The following is a 22,451-nucleotide window of genomic DNA, read 5'->3' on the forward strand; positions in this document are numbered from 1 at the left end:
GCATGGAGAGAAAGCAGTGGGAGGGAGTGAGGAGAGGTGAAGTAGGAGCTCGAGAGAGGAGGAGAGAAAGCGAAAGACAGAGGAGTGATCATTTGGAACCCCAGGTCTTATCAAACATTGTTAGTGCACCCTACTGCCTCTCATTTACAATCTTATCCCCTCGTGTAGCACACACAAACAGAGGAACATTAGGAAAATGATTTCAAAAGGCCCAGGTATGTAGAGCACATAGTAGCTATTCATTGTTTATACAATAAACTACTTTTATACAAATATGGCTAAAGTACTGTGCAAAGGTCTCTTGCCACCCCTCACTTCACAAGTTTTTATTTGGACATTGGCTACTTTTTCATCCAATTTCAATCCATCCTTGTACCTCACCATTTTTAGAGGATTTTTTAAGCAATTTAATATTAACCTTTGATTAATTCAAAGCACCAAAACTCAAGGCATGAACCACTGTTGTGACTACACATTACAGGCAACTTAGCAAAGAACCAATAAGTAGTTTTTTAACATCAGGAAAATATTCAGCAATGACCTGACACAGGACCTGAGAGAACCTGCATGAAGTACTCAAGCAAGGGAAAAAGGGAGAAAAGGCTGATATGCTAAACTGCACGAGAACTGCATGTGATGAATCCCAAATTAAAATTCTTGTATTGTGTAGAGAAGGTCAGAAAAGAGGTACAAAAACTGAGTGTCTGTATCAGTAAAACACAGTTAAGACTATCGTGTTTTGGGGCTACATTTAAGCTAGTGATATAGGGAATCTTGTCAAAACTGGTGTAATTATAAACACAGAAAAGTACTGTTAGACTTTGATACACCATCCAATACTATGCGAAAAGGCATCCTTTTTCAGTATGACAATGATTCCAAACACAGTGCCAGTGCAGTGAAAGAATACCTGAATAGAAAAACACACAATGGAACACTATCATGGATTGGCCTCCCCAGAGCTCAGACCTCAACATTACTGATGCAGTGTGGGATCATCTTAACAGTTAATAGAACAAAAGGCATTTAGCTTATATAAGGAAGAGTCTTCAAATTTCCTTCAAGAACCCTGAAAACCTGGTCCTGAAGACTACTTAAAGAAAATACACACAAGATTACCTAAAAGAGTGTATGTGTAATTTATGCTTACTTTCATTTGTCTGTGTTATCCAGTATAGTGTACAGCATATAAACCATTTTATGTTTAACAACACCTATTCAGTACACAATAGGGATTACACTGTACCTCAACACCAGTTAGGCATGCTGCACATAATCATGTCTGTTCTCTTACCATTGCTGGTATGGATCCATCCATCCATCCATCCATCCATCCATTCGCTTCCGCTTCTCCTTTTCAGGGTCGCGGGGGGTGCTGGAGCCTATCCCAGCTGTCATAGGGCGAGAGGCAGGGTACACCCTGGACAGGTCGCCAGTCTGTCGCAGGGCTAATACACAGGGACAGACAACCATTCACACTCACATTCACTCGCACATTCACACCTAGTGGCAATTTGGATTATCCAATTAACCTATCCCCACGAGCTGCATGTCTTTGGATGGTGGGAGGAAGCCGGAGTACCCGGAGAGAACCCACGCAAACATGGGGAGAACATGCAAACTCCACACAGAAAGACCCCGACCTGATGGTGGAATTGAACTCAGGACCTTCTTGCTGTGCGGCAGCAGTGCTAACCACCGTGCCACCGTGCTGCCCTGGTATGGATTCCTGGTATGGATTTTTTTTTTTTTTTTTTTTTTTTGGTATGGATTCCAAAAAAAAAAAAAAAAGTGTGCGTATGTATGTACATATATGTACATGTGTGTGTAGATATATATGTATGTATATGTATGTGTGTTTGTTACTTGTAGTTATTACTGCCTGTTACCTGTGGTAATGCAATTTATAATTTATATATTCTGTATTCAGTTATGAAGGCTCTAATTGTTGTTTGTGAGCTGCCGTTTAGATGCTTGTATGTGCCCGGGGCTGTTGATGGGTCTGTATGCAATGATGGGCGTAGCTGCGGGAAGTTTGTTTTTTTTGTTGATGAGTGAGTATAGGGGTGGGATTTAATACGTTTTCTTCGTCCCACTCCTTTTTCAGGCAATTTTTGTTTTTTGTTTTGTGCATTTTATGTTCAATATAGGTATTTGTTGTGCCTGAAAATGAACAAATAAATGAAATGAATGAAATGATGACAGATGCAGTGCTTTATTAGGGTGTTAATGATGAGCTCTGTTATGTGCTTCTTTATTACATTGAAAAGGTTAAGACATGAAAATTACATGATAAAAACATGGGCAAAACAAACCAATCTCTCTTGGACTACTAACAGTATCAAAGTTATTCTCCCATTTTAATTTTTGCTTTTTCTGGAGCCTTTTATATTTTCTATCTTTCTACCTGTGGTCTTTCTTTTAAGCTGTTTTTTCTCTTTTGTTCTTTTTTGTATTTAAAGTTGAGAACTGAGTGTACTTAACCATAAATAAGATACAAAAGAGACACCAAGAAAGGAAGACAGAGTAGCAGTGATAGTATGGTAATGGATTTGTTGAGAAAAACAAATGGCTATTAATTGATGACCAAGAAAAACACCAGAGATGACATGAGATTGGTATTTAGCTAACAAACAAACAAACAAAAAAAAACCATAACTTTTCAAGTAGTTGTAATAAGAACCATCTTGAAATTTGATTTCCAGATGTGACCGGGGTCAGAAGTATATAATACATAAAAATAAATGAAAAATAGTTTCTTGTAATGCCTAAAACACTAAACAAATACTACATGGGGTAAACAACTGCTTAATCTCCTGCTGAATTTGTGACTTTGCTCATTAACATAGAAATAAAAAGCAGGTATTGGAATAATACTAGCACGATAAGATAAATACTTAAGAACATTGCTCCTGTTCTTCAGAAAATACACAGAATATATTTTAAGGTCATGCTTTCCAAACATTCAGAGATGAACTTACACACCTGCTTGTACTTCTCTGGGATAGCTTGCTCTGAGATGAAATGCCAGTTCGGCAGCATATAGCGAGGCTCCAAATGCTCCATTAAGCATCGAAAACCGACATTTTCCACAACAGAAGGGGTTGGTCATCAAGCACAATAAATTCAACAATTTTCTCCATTATCAGCTTTGCTTTATTGCTTTCTGGAGGGAGTTTCTCACGCCTCTGAATACTTTCTGTTTGTGTGTTTCTTCGGAACATTGGAGGCCTGGATAAATTCCATGTACTCCTTTCTCTGGTATTTCGGTAAGTGGTTAATCATGTTTGCGGTGTTAAAGTTCCCAACACTGCTACCACCTTGTGAAACACTTGCATTGCATAAGTTACACTCAGCAGTCTTGCTTTTTTCTTCTTTCAGCCTGAAGTAACTCACACCGCTGACATGACCGCCGACAGATCTCGCACACGATAACCACTCTATCACGTGACGCATACTGTTCCGATGTGCTAAGGTCATGACCTTGGTTATGCCATGTCACAAGTTTTGTGAGGTTTTTTTGTGATATTTATTGGATTGGGTTACATATTTTTATTTCTCCCCGATATCCAATCCTGTTAGGTGACTCTAAAGGGTGGACTCATGTGACAGAAACACACAGAGGCTCGGGAGTGCAGTGAATTAGGTTTATTTACAGTGACGGGGTATTTACAAAGGTGAGAGCTATTTGCAGTGACAGGGTAAATGTACAATGATGAGGAGAAAACGAAAGCACAGAGCCTGGCGTGCTGGGAGGACTGATGCCGTACTTGAGCGATCTAAGGGAGAACGACAAATAGAGTAAGGCGCTGACCCTAAAAACTGAGAGCAAAACATATGCAGATAGGGAGAATTGGAGAGCTTACTGACTGAAGAAGTCATTAGGATGAGTGATGAAATGTTTCGCCCACTGAAAACACAACGTCCAGAACAGAATCAACTTTTTGGTACATATCATCATCATCATCATCATCATCAATTATTTATTTATATAGCACTTTAAAAACACACCTGGTAGACCAAAGTGCTGTACAATACTAATATGCACATAGTAATAAAACCAGACATAGCAATAAAGTTAAAAAACAATAAAAAAAATGAAAAAATAAAAAAATAAAAATAATAAAAATAAAATAAAATAAAAATGTCAGTTACCCACAGAGTTAAAAGCCAGGGAATAAAAATAGGTTTTTCATAAAGACTTAAAAACTGGCACTGATGCAGCCTGTCTAATATGGAGAGGAAGGTTATTCCAAAGCATCGGCGCGGCAACAGAGAACGCTCGGTCTCCTCTAAGTTTCAGCCGTGACTTTGGGACAGAAAGCAGCAACTGCTCAGCTGACCGAAGGGAACGAGTGGGGACGTGGGGCTTCAACAAATCAGACAAATAAACAGGTGCCAGACCATTTAGAGATTTAAAAGCCAATAAAAGGACTTTAAAACGGATCCTGAATTCAATTGGAAGCCAGTGTAAAGAGGCCAAAATCGGAGTGATGTGATCAAATTTTCTTCTACCAGTTAAAAATCGTGCCGCAGCATTTTGCACTAATTGCAAGCGTGACAAAGTGCCCTGCCCAACCCCTGTTAAAAGAGAATTACAATAATCTAAACGTGAGGTAATAAAGGCATGAATAACGCTTTCCAAGTCACGTTTGGAAAGAAAGGGCTTAACCTTTGATAAACGTCTGAGGTGATAAAATGCTGATTTTACCACCCCGTTTACATGGTCATCAAAGGTGAGTGCAGAATCAATTTTAACTCTGAGATTTGTGATCGAACTCTTTAGTTGGGAAGTCAAAGCTGCAAGATCAACATCCAGAGTATGAGAAGAACGATTTGGGCCAAATAAAATTGCTTCTGTCTTCCGATCTAGAGATGGACCGATCCGATATTACGTATCGGTATCGGTCCGATACTGACCTAAATTACTGGATCGGATATCGGAGAAAAATAAAAAATGTAATCCGATCCATTAAATATCACGAAAGCACCTCACAAAACTTGCAACACGCCGTAACTCACCTCAGAACGTTAGCACTCGGAGCAGTATGCATCACGTGATAGAGCGGCTGTGGCATGCGGGACCTGTCGGTGGTCTGGATAGCATTTGGAGCTTCGCTAGCAACCCCGCATTTCATCTCCGACAAAGTTATCCCCGAGAGAAGTAAAGCAAGTGTGTAAGTCCATCTCTGAATGTTTGTAAAGCATTCCTGCGTTAAGCTTAACGAGCGACTGCCTCTCGCTCTCCGGCTGCTACTTCAATCATGAAACTGCTTAATGATCAGCTGATCGGCTTTTCTGTCGCGAGTCCGTGTCTCTTGTTTGCTTTTGGCCCACTTTGCACCAGACAGAGGAAACCAGCGGCTGAACAACAGCAGCACGTTTAAGCTTGATCAGCTGTTGTTAGAATTTATTTAATATTACTTTCTACTCCAGGATCTTTTTCTACGTAGCTGACGGCTGGTAACTGTGCAGGGGCGGATCTAGCAAAGTTTAGCCAGGGGGGCCGATAGGGCATTAACAGGGAAAAGAGGGCACAAAGACATACTTTTCTTTCTTATTCTCATTTAAAATGTCGAGCTTTTAATTATTTAATATTTATCTGAATCTTACACCCAAAGTTTTAATCTGATGTAAAATGTATAGAAGTCCATTATTGTATATAGTAACTGTTAAGTCTAATATACCCTAGTAAGCTATAGTACTTTTTCCTTTGGGAAGGTACCATCTGTGCAGTCTGCAATTTTGTTGAAGAAAGATGTTGAATCTATTTAATATTTCTTGAAAAATAATTGATTTCTGTGCATTTTTTTTCACACTGCATCAAATTAAGGTTGATTACGTCGATTAAGCATCATGAGGTGGAGCGTGAGGGGTGGTTCCCTATTTTTTATTTATTTATTTTTGTTGTTGCTGGGAGTTGGAACCCTATTAGTTAGGTTGCTTAATATTTATGCTAAGTACTCTTTAAAATACCAGAATAGGGAGGATGGTGTAGGTTTAAGTTTATTAGATTGATCAGTATTGCTGAACTATGAAATATTTTTTTTTGCATACAGGTATAACAGAATAGCTTTAGTGTAGTTGTTGTTTTAAACTTGAGTATGAACTTATACAAAATGCAGCAAGATATTTAAAAAACAGTTTTGTTGATTAAAACACACTATATCGGATTCATATCGGTATCGGCAGATATCCAAATTTATGATATCGGTATCGGTATCGGACATAAAAAAGTGGTATCGTGCCATCTCTATTCCGATCATTAAAATTTAAAAAGTTGTTTGCCATCCATGCTTTGACATCAGTAAGGCAGTCAAGCAGAGGTCCAGTTGGGAGACTATCAGAATGACTAAAAGGTAAGTAGAGCTGGCAGTCATCTGCGTATAGATGGAATGGCACTTTATGCTTTCGGAAAATCGCGGCAAGAGGCAAGAGGTACAATGAAAACAATAACGGCCCAAGAATAGATCCCTGTGGAACACCCCAAAGCAGAGGGGCCACAGAGGATGAAGCCGACCCCAACTTAACACAAAATGTCCTATTTAAAAGATAGGACTTTAACCACAAAAGTGCCGAACCAGTAATTCCCACACCGTGCTGTAAGCGGGAGATCAGCCAATCGTGATCCACAGTGTCAAATGCAGCTGTCATGTCCAACAAGACCAGCACTGCATATTTACCACGGTCTGTCGCTATCAGGATGTCATTCATAACTTTTACGAGGGCTGTCTCCGTGCTGTGGAATGGCTTAAAGCCGGACTGAAAGATTTCTGACAATTTAGAGTCATTCAAGTAGTCCATCAACTGAGTATAAACAATCCTTTACAGAATCTTACTAAGAAAGGGAAGCTTAGAGATGGGTCTAAAATTTGATATGACTGAACTGTCTAAGCCTGGTTTCTTAAGTAAAGGATGTATGACTGCATGCTTAAATTCCCTAGGTACTTGACCAGACAAAAGACTAGTATTAATAATGTTCAGAATATGTGGTCCGATGATGGGAAATACCTTTTTAAGAAAACGGGGAGGAACAACGTCATTTGGAGAGCCACACGGTTTAGCATTCAACACAAGTTTCTCTAAATCAGATAAAACAATTGGTAGAAAAGCAGAGAACAGACTTGAGCAAGAACCATGCATGGCTGGGTCAGCAATAGGTAGAGTCGGAGGTCTCAAACTAGCAACCTTTTCCACAAAATAATTAAGAAACTTATTGCACATAACCGCAGAAGAGTGCAAAAGAATATAGCCTTAAGTACAGAATTTATAGTGTTATATAGAACACGAGGGTTATGCGAGCTGGCAGCAATAAGTTGAGAAAAATAGGAGTGCTTGGCAGCCTTTACTGCTCTCTGATAGACTTTCCAGCTAGTCTTAAGAGCTTCCATAGAGACGCACAGCCTATCTTTTTTCCACCGTCTTTCACATCTTCTACATTCTTTTCTAGCGGCTCTGGTAAAATCAGTTAGCCAAGGACTAGCCTTTGGCTTGCATTGTCTGAATATAAAAGGAGCGACAGCGTCGAGGACAGATTTACAAGTAGAATCCAAACAAGAAACTAATCCATCTGAGATGGACAACTCAGGAGGATAAGAAATAAATTGGTCAAACAATATGGAAAACCGCTCGGCAGTATCTGAGCCAAAAGCACGATAACATCGAGCAGGTACAGCACGCTTAAGAACAGGATTAAAAAGAACAATATCACATAAAATAGGCATATGGTCAGAAAACACCGCATCCTCGACAAGTACGTTTTGGACAGATAAACCATGTGATAAAACCAAGTCCAGTGTGTGACCACGTTCTTGAGTGGCACCTTTAACAGACTGAATAAAGTTAAAAGAGTTCACTAAGTCCAGAAAGTCCTTAGCCAGGGGCTTCCCCGGGCAGCAGACGTGTATATTAAAATCACCAAGTAAAAGGATCTGGTCATACCGTGATGCACAGTCAGCAAGAAACTCTGAGAACTCGGATAAAAACTCCTTGTTATATTTTGGGGGCCGATAAACAATCGCACACAACAGCGAAGACGAGTGGCCCAGTTCACACAAACAGAGTTCAAAACTGGTGTGGCGTGTTGATGGGGATATCTGCTTAAAGTCAAGATGTGCCTTAAAAACAACAGCTAGCCCTCCTCCGCGACCAGAAACTCTCGGAACACTAAAAAAGGCACAACCAGCCGGCAGTAATTCAGAAAAGGCACTTAACTCACCGGGTGGAATCCAAGTTTCAGTCAAGCAAAGAAAATCCAGTGCATGGGAAGCGAAAAATTCCTTCAAAATGAATGTCTTATTTGCCACCGATCTGGCGTTAATTAATCCCAACCTGAGAGGAATTGGCTCGGGAGCTTCCGAGGCAGCAACAACCAGATCCACAGGTCGGAGGTTTGTTTGGTCCACTCCACGCCAACGCAGATGTCGGAGAGGAGAGGGTTTTGCAGAACCCTTCTCGAGAGATCCCACAACAGGAACCAAGCAGGAGTCCACCGGGTCCAAAGCACGCAACGGCACCAAGAGTCGCGGGCAGGATCGACAAATTGAGCGAAGCTCATGAGGAAAACAAGAGATCCTGAGTCTCAGTTTGACAAGGTGACCTCCACGGTTACCTCGTCTCCTGCGTCGCTTCCGCACATCCAGTGGCAATGGTAAGGAGCGCCAGTGAGGTGGTGTTACTTCCAAATCAGGAGGCAGAAAGCCTTGGTTGTCATTTCCAAACCGAGCTAAAGCTTGGGTAGATGAGCCTATTTCCAATAATGTCTGGCGATCATAAAACAATGCAGGGCTGACATGTTGCACAAAATTGACTAAAAACAATAAAATAAAACAAATAGAAGAGAGCGATAGACGGCATGCCAAACACACAGGCGCCATCTTTGGCCCTTCACACAACAATACACTAACATATATACATATACTGTAATCAGGGTTCATACGCCTTTTTCAGGGTCAAATTCAAGCACTTTTTAAGTACTTTCAAGGTCCCTTTTCAAGCTTTTCCAGCACATCCCCCCCAGCCAACAAAAAAAAAAAAGAATGCACGTGTCTCAATTCGCATCACCTCAGTAAGACCATGTGAAAATTAAAACAAATGAATGAATGAATATTCTTTATTGTCATTGTCACAGGTACAATGAAATTGAAAGATGTCTCTGGTCAGTGCAACATCACAAAAGATAAATACTTAAAAACTATAATTAAATACTTAAAAACTATAATGATAGGATATAAAAGATAGAAATACATATAAAATACAGTATTCTCATACCGTAGATACACCCAAGCAATCCAGGCCTAAGGCCCCATACAGACACTCAACATACGACCTAGTTGATATATCACTCAAACAATCAATCACTCAATCAATTTGTTAGCGCATCCAACAAAACATGTCTGAAAGCATTCCAACATCAAGGGCACAAATGACAACAGGGGCAATGAAAGTCATCTACTTTTAGTAGCATTGAGACATGATATTGCAATTGGGTAGAAACTGTGTTTGAGTCTGTTAGTCCTTGTGTATGTTGTTCTATACCGTTTACCTGAAGGCAGCAGTTCGAACATGGAGTGTCCAGGGTGTGAGGTGTCCTTTATGATGTTATGGGCTCTTTTGAGGCAGCGGGAACTGTGTAGGTCTTTCAGTTTGAGGAGAGGGCAGCCGATTGTCCTTTGGGCAGCGTTGATTACTCCCTGGAGTGCTTTCCTCTGAGCCACTGTGCAGCTAGCGTACCATATGCCTATGCAGTACGTTAGTATGCTTTCGATGGAGGCTCTGTAGAAAGACACCAGCAGTCTCTGTGTGATGTTGTTCTTCCTAAGCACTCTCAGAAAGTACAGTCTCTGTTGTGTCTTTTTCAGTAGCTCAGAGGTATTCACACTCCAGGATAGGTTTCCCTCTATGCTGACTCCCAAGAAGCGGAAGTCTGCCACCCTCTCCACACAGTCGTCGCTGATGATTAGTGGTTGGATTTCTGTCTTGTGTCTTCTGTAGTCAATTATGAGTTCTTTGGTCTTTTTCGTGTTTAGGAGAAGGTTGTTATCCTTGCACCATGAAGACAGCCGCTCCACCTCATCTCTGTAGGCAGACTCATCTCCCCCAGATATGAGCCCCACCACAGTAGTGTCATCTGCGAACTTTACAATGGCGTTGCTCTGGTGGGCGGGGGTGCAGTCGTGTGTATAAAGCGAGTAGAGCAGTGGACTAAGCACGCAGCCCTGTGGCGACCCAGTGCTTAGATTTAGGGCTGGAGATGTGTAACGTCCCACTCTCACTCTCTGTCTGCGGTCGGTGAGGAAGCTATTGATCCACTTACAGGTGCTGTGAGGAAGCCCTAGGTCTTTTAGCTTGGCGTCCAGTTTGTATGGAAGAATGGTGTTAAATGCCGAGCTATAATCCACAAAGAGCATACGCACATAGCTTCCTTGCCTCTCCAGATGTGTTAATGCTACATTGAGTGCTGTTGCTATGGCGTCCTCTGTCGATCGGTTTGCTCTGTAGGCAAACTGGTGTGGGTCAAGGCTGCTGGGTAGGGCTGCTGTAATGTGGTAACGCACAAGTTTCTCAAAGCACTTCATCACCACCGGGGTTAGTGCCACTGGTCTATAGTCATTTAGGCTAGAGATATGAGATTTCTTGGGCAAGGGTATTATGGTGGAGGTCTTGAGGCAGGGTGGGATGTTTGACTGTTCAAGGGATTGGTTAAAAATCCTGGTGAAAATATAGGCAAGCTGGTCTGCGCAGTCTCTCAGCACACGTCCTGGTACGCCATCTGGGCCGGCTGCCTTCCTCGGGTTAACAGCCCGCAGGGTGCGCCTCACTTCATGCTCCTCCAGAGTGATGATGGTACTGCTGCTGTGGGCTGTATGGTGTAGCTGTTCCTCTGAGGCATAGGGTGCAGTGACCTCAAAGCGTGTGAAGAAGATGTTCAGCTCCTCCGCCAATGCTGGGTCACCTTCAGCCATACCTGATTTGGACTTGTAGTTTGTCAGCTGCTGGACACCCTGCCACACCAGCCGGCTGTTCTTACTCTCCAGGTGGTTCTCGATCTTCTTCCTATAGTCCGCCTTGGCCTTCTTAATGCCTTTTTTCAGGTTGGCTCTAGCCCTGCTGTAGCTCTCCCTGCTTCCGGACCTGAAGGCGCTGTTCCTCTCTTTTAACAGCTGCTGGACTTCCCGGGTCATCCATGGCTTTTGGTTGGTATAAACCCGGATCTGCTTGTCTACTGTGACAGTGTCTATACAGTGTTTGATGTAACAGAGGACACTGTTTGTGAACATTTCCAGGTCTTGATGTTGGAAGATATTCCAGTTGGTTCTGTCAAAGCAGTCCTGTAGCTGTTGAGAAGTGCCCTCTGGCCATGTTGTTATAGTTTTAGTGATGGTCGACGCAGTTTTCCTGATTGGGGCATATGCAGGAATTAGGAGCAGGGATAAATGGTCAGATTGGCCCAGATGTGGTAAGGGTCTTGCCCTGTAGCCCTTCTTGATGTTGGAATAGACTTTATCTAAGGTGTTAGCCCCTCTCGTGGCACACTTCACATGCTGGTGGAAATTAGGGATAGCTGTTTTTAAATCCACCTGATTAAAATCACCCGCTATAATGTGCACTGCGTCAGGATATTTATTGAGTTTATTGTTGATATTCGTGTGCAAAAGCGCTAGTGCCACGTTAGTATTTGCATCTGGCGGTATGTAAACAGTTGTTATTACCACAACAGTGAACTCCCGTGGAAGATAGATGGGCCTGCATTTGACAGTCAGATATTCTATGTCCGGAGAACAGTGACGGTCTATGATCACTGTGTTTGTACACCAGCTGTTATTCACGTATATGCAGATTCCCCCTCCTTTTCTCTTACCGGAATTGTTTGCTCTATCCTGGCGCTGTGCGGTGTAGCCTGCTAGCTCAATAGCAGAGTCCGGGATGGACTGATGCAGCCAGGACTCAGTGATTAGAAGAATACATGAGTTTTTGATGTGATTGTCCGTTGTTATTTGTAACCTTAGTTCGTCCATCTTGTTCGCCAAGGATCTGACATTCGAGAGATATAAACTCGGGAGCGGTGGTTTGAAAGGCTTCCTCCTTAGCCTGGTTAGCACGCCAGCCCGGCAGCCTCGCTTCTTCCTTCTCTCTCGTCGCCGTCTGCGTCTCCCTCCCGCCGGAATAGTAATCCAAGGAGCGCCCGGTCTCCTCGCTACTTCCTCTGGTATTTTGTGTGAGTGGATAAATTCCATGGTCACGCTCACACGGTAACTCACTCCGATCTTAAGAAGATCATGTCTGCTGAAGATGTTATTCGCTTGACTGATCGCGCACAAAACAAAACACAAAACGTACAAAGATAACCAAACACCACACTGACCAGTGGTACATCGAGCTGCTGCAACTGTGTGCGCCGCCATATTCCCTTTTTTGTTGTTTTCCTCCAATCATCCTAGGTGAACTTAAACACCTTTGTTCCCCTTCTGTTAAGACATAGAAAAACGCACCACACAAAAATATCTGCAAAATGAAACCGTCACCTTATATACATAGTGTATGAACTGAAAATGCAAATTTCAGTTAAAAATTAAGATCAAATCAACTTGTTAGAGATATTCTTCTCCTGTTGAAAAACAAAAACAAAAAAGAAATAAATAAGTTTTCTCATCAGATATTGATGTGTCTTTCCTGTGTGACAAGAAATAGGAGACAGATGTTTGTTTGTTGTTTCTTTTATAAGTTAATTCCCAATAAAACTGTTTTATTGCTAACTACATTGCTGTCTGCATTATTGCTGAAGTCCTAAATGATCACCTTTAAAGTGGTTGTGCTAATAACATCATGTACAGTCAGACAGGCATGGAGAACAGCACTGACTGGGAGAGGCTTTGAACACATCACATAGTTCAATTTAACATATAAGACTTTAAAAATGCACAAGCATCTACTTAAAATCTATTTAATTTATCATCTGTGATATTATTATGTACAATTCCAATGTATTTTGTTCATCTCCCTTAAATAAACAGGCAGCCTTAAAGTATGAAATATTCATATACAAATACACATAAATGTGTCTACTGTCTCAGTGGCTGATAGTGCCCCACGGGCCTCGGTGTGAGCTTGAAGACATTTATAATGTTTAAGTAGTTTAATGTGTCGGTGCTGACGATAAACATTTTGAGTGAAAGCCGGGGAACTTTGGTAGCACAGAAACAAGTGGCCATTCTTTGTGACCATATGGATCGGTCCCTCATATTACCATTATTTCACCCAAAGGCACCAAGTTAATACTCAAAAAAGCTGCAGCAATACACACAAATAATAACAGTACTTGGTGACAACTTTGCTTTTAGCCTTTAACCCTCTGGTGTCCAGGGTATAATTGGCCATTTTTGACTACTTTTGATTTGGCCTCTATATTTCACCTTTAAAAACTATTTATCTCGCGCCAATCTGTTATTTTCTCATTTTGACAAACTATATCAGCACCATTTATCTAAATTCAGACAAAATTTAAAATACCAGTAGAAAGTGATATTTTTGACTGCAATGCACAACTTTTGCAAACAACAAAGTTATATGGTTATATGGTACAATCAGGTGCTCTGCATCGAATAAAAAGGGACACACATTATTTATGCAACTCCAAAAAATAGTTTGTGTCCACTATAACATAGATGAGAACAGCACAGGGATAAATCCGGCAGGTCTGACAGCAGGTGTATCACTCCTGTTTTCCATGTGGAGACAGCGTTTACACTGCAATATGCCTTTGGTGGCTTTTTTGCAGCAACTGTGACATTCACTAGTAGAACTGACACACAAAACAAAAAAACCACTACACTACACACTACCTACACAAGACAACATACTAACTTGAGACTCCAAACATGGTAAACGTCACAAATCTCTCAAATATCAAAACTCTCTCTCTCTCTCTTTCGCTCACTCGCTTTCTCTCGCGGTCACTCCTAAAACTTCCCCCTCTTCCCAAACAACCAAATGCCACATGTTGCCATATCATTTTTTTATTGGTTGACATGGTACATTTTTCCACCAATATGGAAGGAGTGGTTTTTCTTTTTCTTTTTTCACTCACAGGCAAAGCGTGTTTGCTAGCGCTCTCCTTAGAAAACGTCGTTTTTACCGTTTCTTCCCAGAGTAAATGCCACTGTTTTATTCAGAAAAACAAACAAACATCAGTTTTACGTGGCCTATCAACACAATTTAAAAAGCAGCATATAGTTTGAAGTCCGCACGTTCGACCCAAGTTGAAATGGAGACTCTGGGTCCGTCAACCCCAGAGGGTTAATCAGAAAGCCTTAAGTTGGCTAGTTATGCATCGGGCTAATGTTAAGTAATGTTAGCTAAGTTCACAGCATATTCCATAATAGCGCTGCCATACTGCATCACACTCAGTGCATTTCTCCAGCGAGTTTGATAGCTAGCAAAATAATAGTCATAATTTTTAAAAATAGCTTCTGTAATGTACACGTACTGGGAAATGATTTACTAGGACTCACCTGTCATGCGACTAGAGAACGCAAACTCCACCATTGTTGTTTTCTGTACCATAAGTGGAAGAAAGGCATAAAAGATGCGAAAGTTAAAGCCAATTGTGGTAACTGGAGCATGTGACCTCCAAACTCAATAAGTGGCTCCAGCAGATCCCAGGAATGACATCTGAGATCTCTGTCTAGAAGAGACTTAGGAACAGCAAATACACTGCACAGAACACTCAAACTTCCAGCTTAAAGGATAAAATGCTGCCAGCAGGGGCAAGTGTCAGCAGGGGCCAAAGGCCTGTACAGAACTGGACTCAAGTGCAGAACCAGGTACGGAGACACCTGAGTTAAATTCACACAAAACAAAGGTCTAAGTGGTGAGTTGGGTGCAGAGATGAAGAGCTGACCTGGATTCCAGGATTCCCTGTGAGTGACGGTGGAAGAAGGGCTGGCAGTGAGTTGTGGAAATTTCCCTCCTAGAGATTGGAGTGTGGTGTAATTCCAATGATAGTTATGACCAGTATCCAAAAGGCGAGTTCAGTTGGAGCGGTGGTGTAATGATGGAACTGTAGCACAAAGAAATCGAGGTAAGTATACACAAAACTGGGACATAGAGCAAGAACTCTATTTATTTGTATTACTTTAGTACTTGCATTTATAATACTCAGGTTGTTGTGCTCTATTTATTTGTATTACTTGTTATTCTGCTTTCTTTTTATTCTGTTTCTTTCGCTCCGGGACCTTGTGCACGTAATTTTGTTCCACCTCATTTTTTTTTATTTATGAGCATTGTATATATGTTTTTCTTCAGTTAGATGTTTATGACAGTTTAAAATTGAGATGCAAGCTTAGGACATAAACATAGCTCAAGCAAATTTCCCCTTTATCTACAATACCGGAATAAAGATTCATCTAGAAAAATACGGAAAAGCTTGGTATTATCAACGATTAAATCTGACAACAGCTGGGAATAGGGAACTTAACCTTTAATGGACATGTAATAAACAATAAAGTTGAAAAATATTTGTGACTATCATAATTACCGGAAACTGATAAAATGATGATAAGGGAGTGGAAATGAAGAGTTGACTTTTTGGAGATTTCTTAAATAAATGTAAAAGAAATAAATCAGAAATTAAAAAAAAAACAAAAAAAAAAAAACAATTATATCATTATCAAAACATCATAAAATGTGAAACTAGGAAAAGAGAAGACAGTTTTAGCCTGTGCTATTTGAGAGAAAGAGGAATTTAAATGAGAAGAGGGAAAAAAAGCTTAATGGACTGCTGACGTGCTTAATGATACATTTGTTGAATGCCCATGAAACATCTTTGGTGTAAATTGCTTCAAGTTTTTGAAAGTGGCTTGAATATCTCCAATCACCTTTTCCAAGTCCAATTTTCATCCATCCTTTAAAAAAAAAAGAAAAACCTTTCTTTCCCCCCTTGTCCTCCCCCCACCCCCCCACTGCCCACCCTTCCCCCATCTCTCCCAGTCCTTTTTTCACCTCTTTTCTTTGGTTCTTATTACCCAACCTAATGATAGCCAGTCTTCACACAGAGAGGCACTGATGGCAATGTGCGCCTATCGTTATATTTAGATCTAATTAAAGATCATTATAATCTATCACCACAATGGAGACCAGACTGTGATAGAGTCAGAAGAATGGGGATGGGAGACAGAAAGGGAAGCAGGGAGAAAGAAAGACAGGACAAAAGAAAAAAGACAGAAAGGCTTATTGTGGGATCTGTGCAGGAGGAGTTTGAGAACTTGAATGTGTCTCAGTTGTGGAAAACTACTACTCCATATTGTTCCATAACTACACCCTTTTTTCCCCAATTATCAAATTGGGAAATGTGATTACAACACATTACAGTGATTGCGATCCTTGTTGTGGCTCAAGAGGAAAAAGAAAAAGGATAAAAGGAGTAGTGATGAAAAAGTAACAACTAAAGAGAGGTGCAACAATAAGGTGACCCCCAGTAGTTTTACTAACCCTTGAGAGAGGATGTTTTTTGTATGGTATTAAAATTAAATTGGATTTTCTTGGGTAAGGCAATATTTAATACACGAACTGTATATAATCAATATGTACAATACAGTCTTACAGCAACTATTTATAAGTGTGAGCTAAAGAATTCTTGCAAAACACCTTAAGCACAGGTAGCCCCATTGAGACTCAATGTCTCTTTTACAAAAGAGATCCTACCCATAGGATAGAGCATGGCTATTCAACTACGAAGTTAGTTGGGCCAGATTTTCAAACCGAGGAATTTATCTGGGCCAGATATTTTTTTTTAAGCCAGTAAGCAGCAGATCATGATCAATTTCAAACCCACACAACTGTATTGAAAAACAAATAATTTTTTTATTCCTATTCCCCTGTAAATCTGGTGACCTCTCACAAATGCACACCAAAAGGTCCATTTAAAAAAAAGGGAGCTATAACGAAACTATTTTTTGCACATTTGAAATAATAATAATAATAATAACAAAAAACCATTTTGATAATTCCCTTTCAAATTAAAATAAATATTTCGCTGACCACTCACTTTTCCTGCCATGGATGGAGCCCCATCCGTCACAAGTATACAGACACGCTTCATATCCAGACCATTTTCCTCAAAAAGAGCTGAAATCTTCTCAAACATTATTTCGCCAGCTGTGTGTCCCTCTAACGGTAGTAAGCCGAGCAATTTCCCATCCAAAAAACGGACATATACGCACAACTGTGCATTATCAGTTCTGTCTGTGATCTCCTGCTATAGACATTACATCAGTTTTCTTCAGGTCATCTAACAGCATTTCAAACTCGTCTGACGCCAGAACTTCAACTCTACGAATATTTGAACTGTCTGACAGGGGTACGTTTTTAATAGCAGATGTCACACTTACTTTAAATTTTTTCATCACTTTTCACTGCATCCACCACGGCCAGCATGCAGTATTTCGCTGTTTCAGAATCTGTGAAAGGCCTTTTCTTCTTCGCCAAGAAGCAAACACGAAGGGAAGCTGCTGCAGCTCTCTCTTGGGCTGTACAGGACCTTCACCATGGTAGTACAACTCCGGTTGTAAGATTATTAAACTCGCTAAAATTAATAAGTATTTGTCAGTCCAGGCAGGGTTAAACCGACAGTTTTCATTGTCAATTTTGCGCTTTTGGAGTGAGAAAGATATGCTGTTGTCGCATCATATATTACGATGATTGTTTAATATGTTTACATCACGGTGCATTGTGGGTTAAATATTGCTAGGCTACTAGGAGTGTTGCATTCACAGTCTACACTACGCTGTAGGAATTTTAAATTTTTTTTTTTTAAATTAACTAATTTTTTGCGTTTTCTCTGTCTTTCTGCCAGGACCACAGGCAGGGCCACTCGCAGGTTGCTTCTGGGCCGCATTTGGCCCGCGGGCCGCCATTTGAATAGGCTTGGGATAGAGGCATAATAGGTATGAAGTGACATAGTATTATTGTATTTGAAACTTTTTGCCACATATAGGGCACATTTGAAAAATGGGTATTTAATTGCAAAGAAATTAATGAATTTGATGAACAATCCAATTCAGCATCTGACAGGAGAACAATTTGTGGCCCTGTTTTAATATTTCTGAGAAAGGCAAATGGAATACTACTACTATGATGATCCCTGTAGCACAATCTGTGGTGCTGATGGTTAAAGCTTGGTGTTTTAATTTTGCAAGTGCTCTCCCTCTCTCTCTCTCTCTCACACACACACACACACACACACACACACACAAACACGCACGCACACACAGGGGAAAGGCATTTTGCTAAAAATTAATGGGTGGATAAAGTGATTATTGTTTTGCAATACATATTTTTAACATCAAAGCTTTGTAATCAAAAAGAGGGAGCATAATCATTTTTGCATTTTCTCTCTGCCTGTACGACTAAAAACACATGCACTCTCCTAAATCCACCCCAACATCACATTACCAAATCACGATGACTCTGTGAATACACACTGTTTATTAACATCTAACAAATTCTCCTTTATTTTAAACAATGTAATGGCTATAAATTAATGTTTAAGAACCATTCATTGTTCCCTTATTAAAAGTGAATTACACAAATGTGTTTTAGTCCTTCATGCTAATAATGTGATTGGGTGTCTGTGTGTGTGCATATTGTGCAGAATGCTAGTTTCTGAACATGTGCTGCAGCTGGATGCTCGGCTAGGTTATGGTCTCCAGTTCAGTCCAGTTCTCTCTGCCTCACTGTGTGCGTGTGTTGCCCTTGTTGTGGCTGTTGTTATTCCCAACCCCAGGCTGAGTGAATAAAACAAGGCCAAGACAATGAGAGGATTAGAACAATAATACAGTACAACACTGGAATATTCAGTAGAAACACCTATACTTTAAAAAGCAAACTACTCTGAGCTAGAGGTAGAGCAAATGTCAGACACATATGTGAACAATATGCTTTGAGTGATTCCTCCAGCTATTATTATGACCGTGCCAAGGAGGAGATAGAAATAGTAGGAGAAAAATAGTGGAGGAATTGTATCGTTGTATTGCAGGCAATGATTCAATGCTTGTTTCACTGTATCATCTACATGTTTCAAACTTGATCTTGTACTCAAGTTTACTGGAATAATGCTGGACAATTCGACTAGCAATAAACTTGTATCCAATGGTAATAATGAAATGACAAAATACATATATTAGTATGCGTGCGTGAACAATCTTTTATCTATTTATTATGAGAAGTTCAAACTTATGTTTCAAGTGGTATGACTATATACATTTACATAGTAAATAAAGTGCTCCTAAAGTAATCAACAAATTACATCAATTAGAATTGTTTTCCTCTTTAAATATCATATTTGATAAATACTGATATGCAATAACTGATATGCTCTCCAAGAAATCTCTAATCTCCCTGAATAAACTGCATCTCTTCTACCATGGATTGCTATTGCTGATGGTGGCCCTTATTTTGCTCTGCAGCCTGAGTAAACTCAGCATAACAGAACATGAACTAGCTGTTCACCTGCTGCAGCTTCTGGTTAGAGCAACCTTAAAGCACACAGCAGAGCTCCTGAACAGAACAAGAATCACCATTAACAGTCCAAGATTGTGAGATAAACCCAATAATGAAACAAGATGCTTTCTGATGAAGACACTCGATGATACTAATGTAATGTATACACACACACACACACCCGAACGTCTAATATTTTCTTATGACGCTTCCAATTTAACACTGATTACATAATTCTTTTTACTGATCATTCTTCCAGAAAATTTCACGTCAATTTCAGTCATAGAAAAGATCAAACTGTTATTTTCCTAACACTGTCACATGCCTGCTGCGAGTTAATGCAGCTGAAAACACATTCACCTGTCTGTGTTGCTGTTCTCCACTAAAATGAGATCAAAGAATGAACAGTGACAATTTTCTGACATTATTTGCCTATGTTCACTGTTATTCACTTTGTCATTTTCAACTGGTGCTCATTTGGTCAATGACTGTCACAGAAACGTATTCTTCCTGAGATGAAAATGGTAAAAACAATACCTCAGCCTAAGTCACCTCCAATTTCTGCTCCCTGCACTTCTCATGAATACTTCAACAAACTACAGACCTCACATATCATTCATCCTCCTCTGTTTCTTTTTCTTGCAGCTTTGCCATATCAATCTTCAGCACAACGGATAGCACATGGCTTCACACTTTTTGTTTCTCAACCCAGAAATTTATGTTCATAACTACGCCTGCTCGTCTCATCACTCAGGATCTATCTCGTCTATGTACCTTTTCACTCTGTCTGTGTTGGGTTGTCAAACTCTCATCCTCCTTGCTCTCTATTGCCCCATGAGAGTGCATTATAGAAGAAAAGATGACAAGAAGAAAAGAAAGTGGAAAAATATTTATTAATTAGCGTTAGAGTTCTATTGTGAGCAATAATGAATTTAATGAATACAGAGATGAAGAAAGAAAATGAACCACAAAGGCAGAAGAAGTGCAGAGAAAAAGAAATGCACTACAGCTCTAATGTACAAACACTTGTTTATGCACATAAACAGAGACAGATCATTTGGCAGTTAACCAACATGTTTGTATCAGTCCATTGTGTCTGTAATGAAAGGGAAATCTCAAAACAGTTTAATCTAACAAGCAGCAATTTGCTTGGTTTACTAAAAACTTAAAACAAGCAAAAATCCTTTAGCTTTAGCAGGAATATGCAGATGCTTTGTGACTTTAGTTTGAGTTGAGTTAACGGTTTAATTTAGAGTTGTCACTCTTAGGTGGGGCAATGCTGGGGGAAACAGGGTGATTTGATATGCAAAAACTCAGCCATTCTCTTTAGATATATGGCAAATGGACAGAGATGAATAAAGACAATTTTAGGAAGACAAGAAAATAGAAAAGAAAAATGTTTTATTCCTTTTCCTTTGACACACACACACACACACTCATGCATGTATATATATAAAATGGGGGAAAAGGGTGAAAGATTGAGAAAGAAAGGTTGCGCCACACACAAAATGGATTTAGGTCTGTGTTTTTATGAACACACCATTAAAGAGTAAATATATGACAGCACTAATGGGCTATTGGAGTTCCCATCGCACATGATGGATGGAATTAAAGTAATTGCCTCTGTGTGTTTAAATCAATTATAGAAAACTGCTGCAGAGAGGCGTGACAAATTGCAAGAAGAGTCCTCACAATATTCCCTCCTGTCTTTATGTGTGTGTGATACACACCCCAATGACATTTTCCTTGAAATTATCTTTCCCATTCATTTCACTTCATTGCTCTCTTTGCACTAAACCCCATCCATATACTTCACCATGACTATGCATGTTGCATGTAGACATTTATAGTATAAAGATATTTGTGTGGGCATGTGTGTCCATACCTGCTGGTGTGCACAATTTGTGTACCAGTGGACATGAGCAAATGGCATCAACTTCTTTCATCTAGTTCAGTGAGTTTCACTTCGGGAGTTATTGTGTCCTGAGGGTAGGACTCCTGCTGACATAATGATTTAAAGGTAACTCTCTATGGACCTAGACAATTTAGGTTAGAAATAATGCTCACTCCAAGTCTGGAGAGTTGCATTCCTTGCACTGTTTGTTTGCAGCAACAGCAAAGTGTATATTCTTTCTAAAGGAAACTGTAAGAATGTATTATAAATACTGATTTCTAAACAATGAATAGCTAGAAAAACAGGGAAGTAAAGGAATACTCCAACACTAAGACTTGTTTGTGATGATTATCAATATTGCAGTCTTTATTGTTGGCACACCTTCATTTACTGGATATATGGAATTTGAAGTTAAGTTTAAGCAGTGGGAGTGTTGGCCTTAAACTAAAGAGGTCCTTAGGTTAGGTGCATTACATGGTGAGACCCCTAGCACTACACCTAGCATTCAAATATGGTAAGCCTACTTTTGAAATTATTTTAATATATGATATATGAAAATGATAATTTCAGAGTATTTAAGTTGAACTACAGTATATGCAGTCGGCAGATCTAAAGCTAAGCTAGCTACTAACCATCCATAGCTGTCTACAAATTATTAAATGAGTAGGTTAATCTGCAATTACAGTAAGTGCAATTTCTAAGTTATTTACTATTTTGCAAATGATCCTTTTTCTTCCTGCCCATAGATATCCATGCAGCTATGGCCCAGTTGATGCTAACTAATTCCATTCCTGTCTTTTTAGTGGTTTTAGCTAAGATATTGAAACCCCAAAACTTCTCTTGAATTCTACCAAAGTCCACTATTTAGATTCAGAAAAGTTTATATAATTATTTAGCCTTGTTGTGCAAACAAGCCTGCATCATTTCATAAATATAGAATTTGAAAAGTAATAAATTGTATCTAAAAAGTTACACTAGGCACTAGATACATGTTCTGATGAGTTTTGGCAAACAACCATTTGACTAACGTGTGTCTCACCTGCTCTTGTTCCCTCTCTGT

The sequence above is a fragment of the Mchenga conophoros genome, linkage group LG14 (assembly GCF_057382185.1).
Source record: "Mchenga conophoros isolate Kocher_MC1m ecotype Shallow Benthic linkage group LG14, M_conophoros_male_GT1.1, whole genome shotgun sequence".
NCBI lineage: Eukaryota > Metazoa > Chordata > Actinopteri > Cichliformes > Cichlidae > Mchenga > Mchenga conophoros.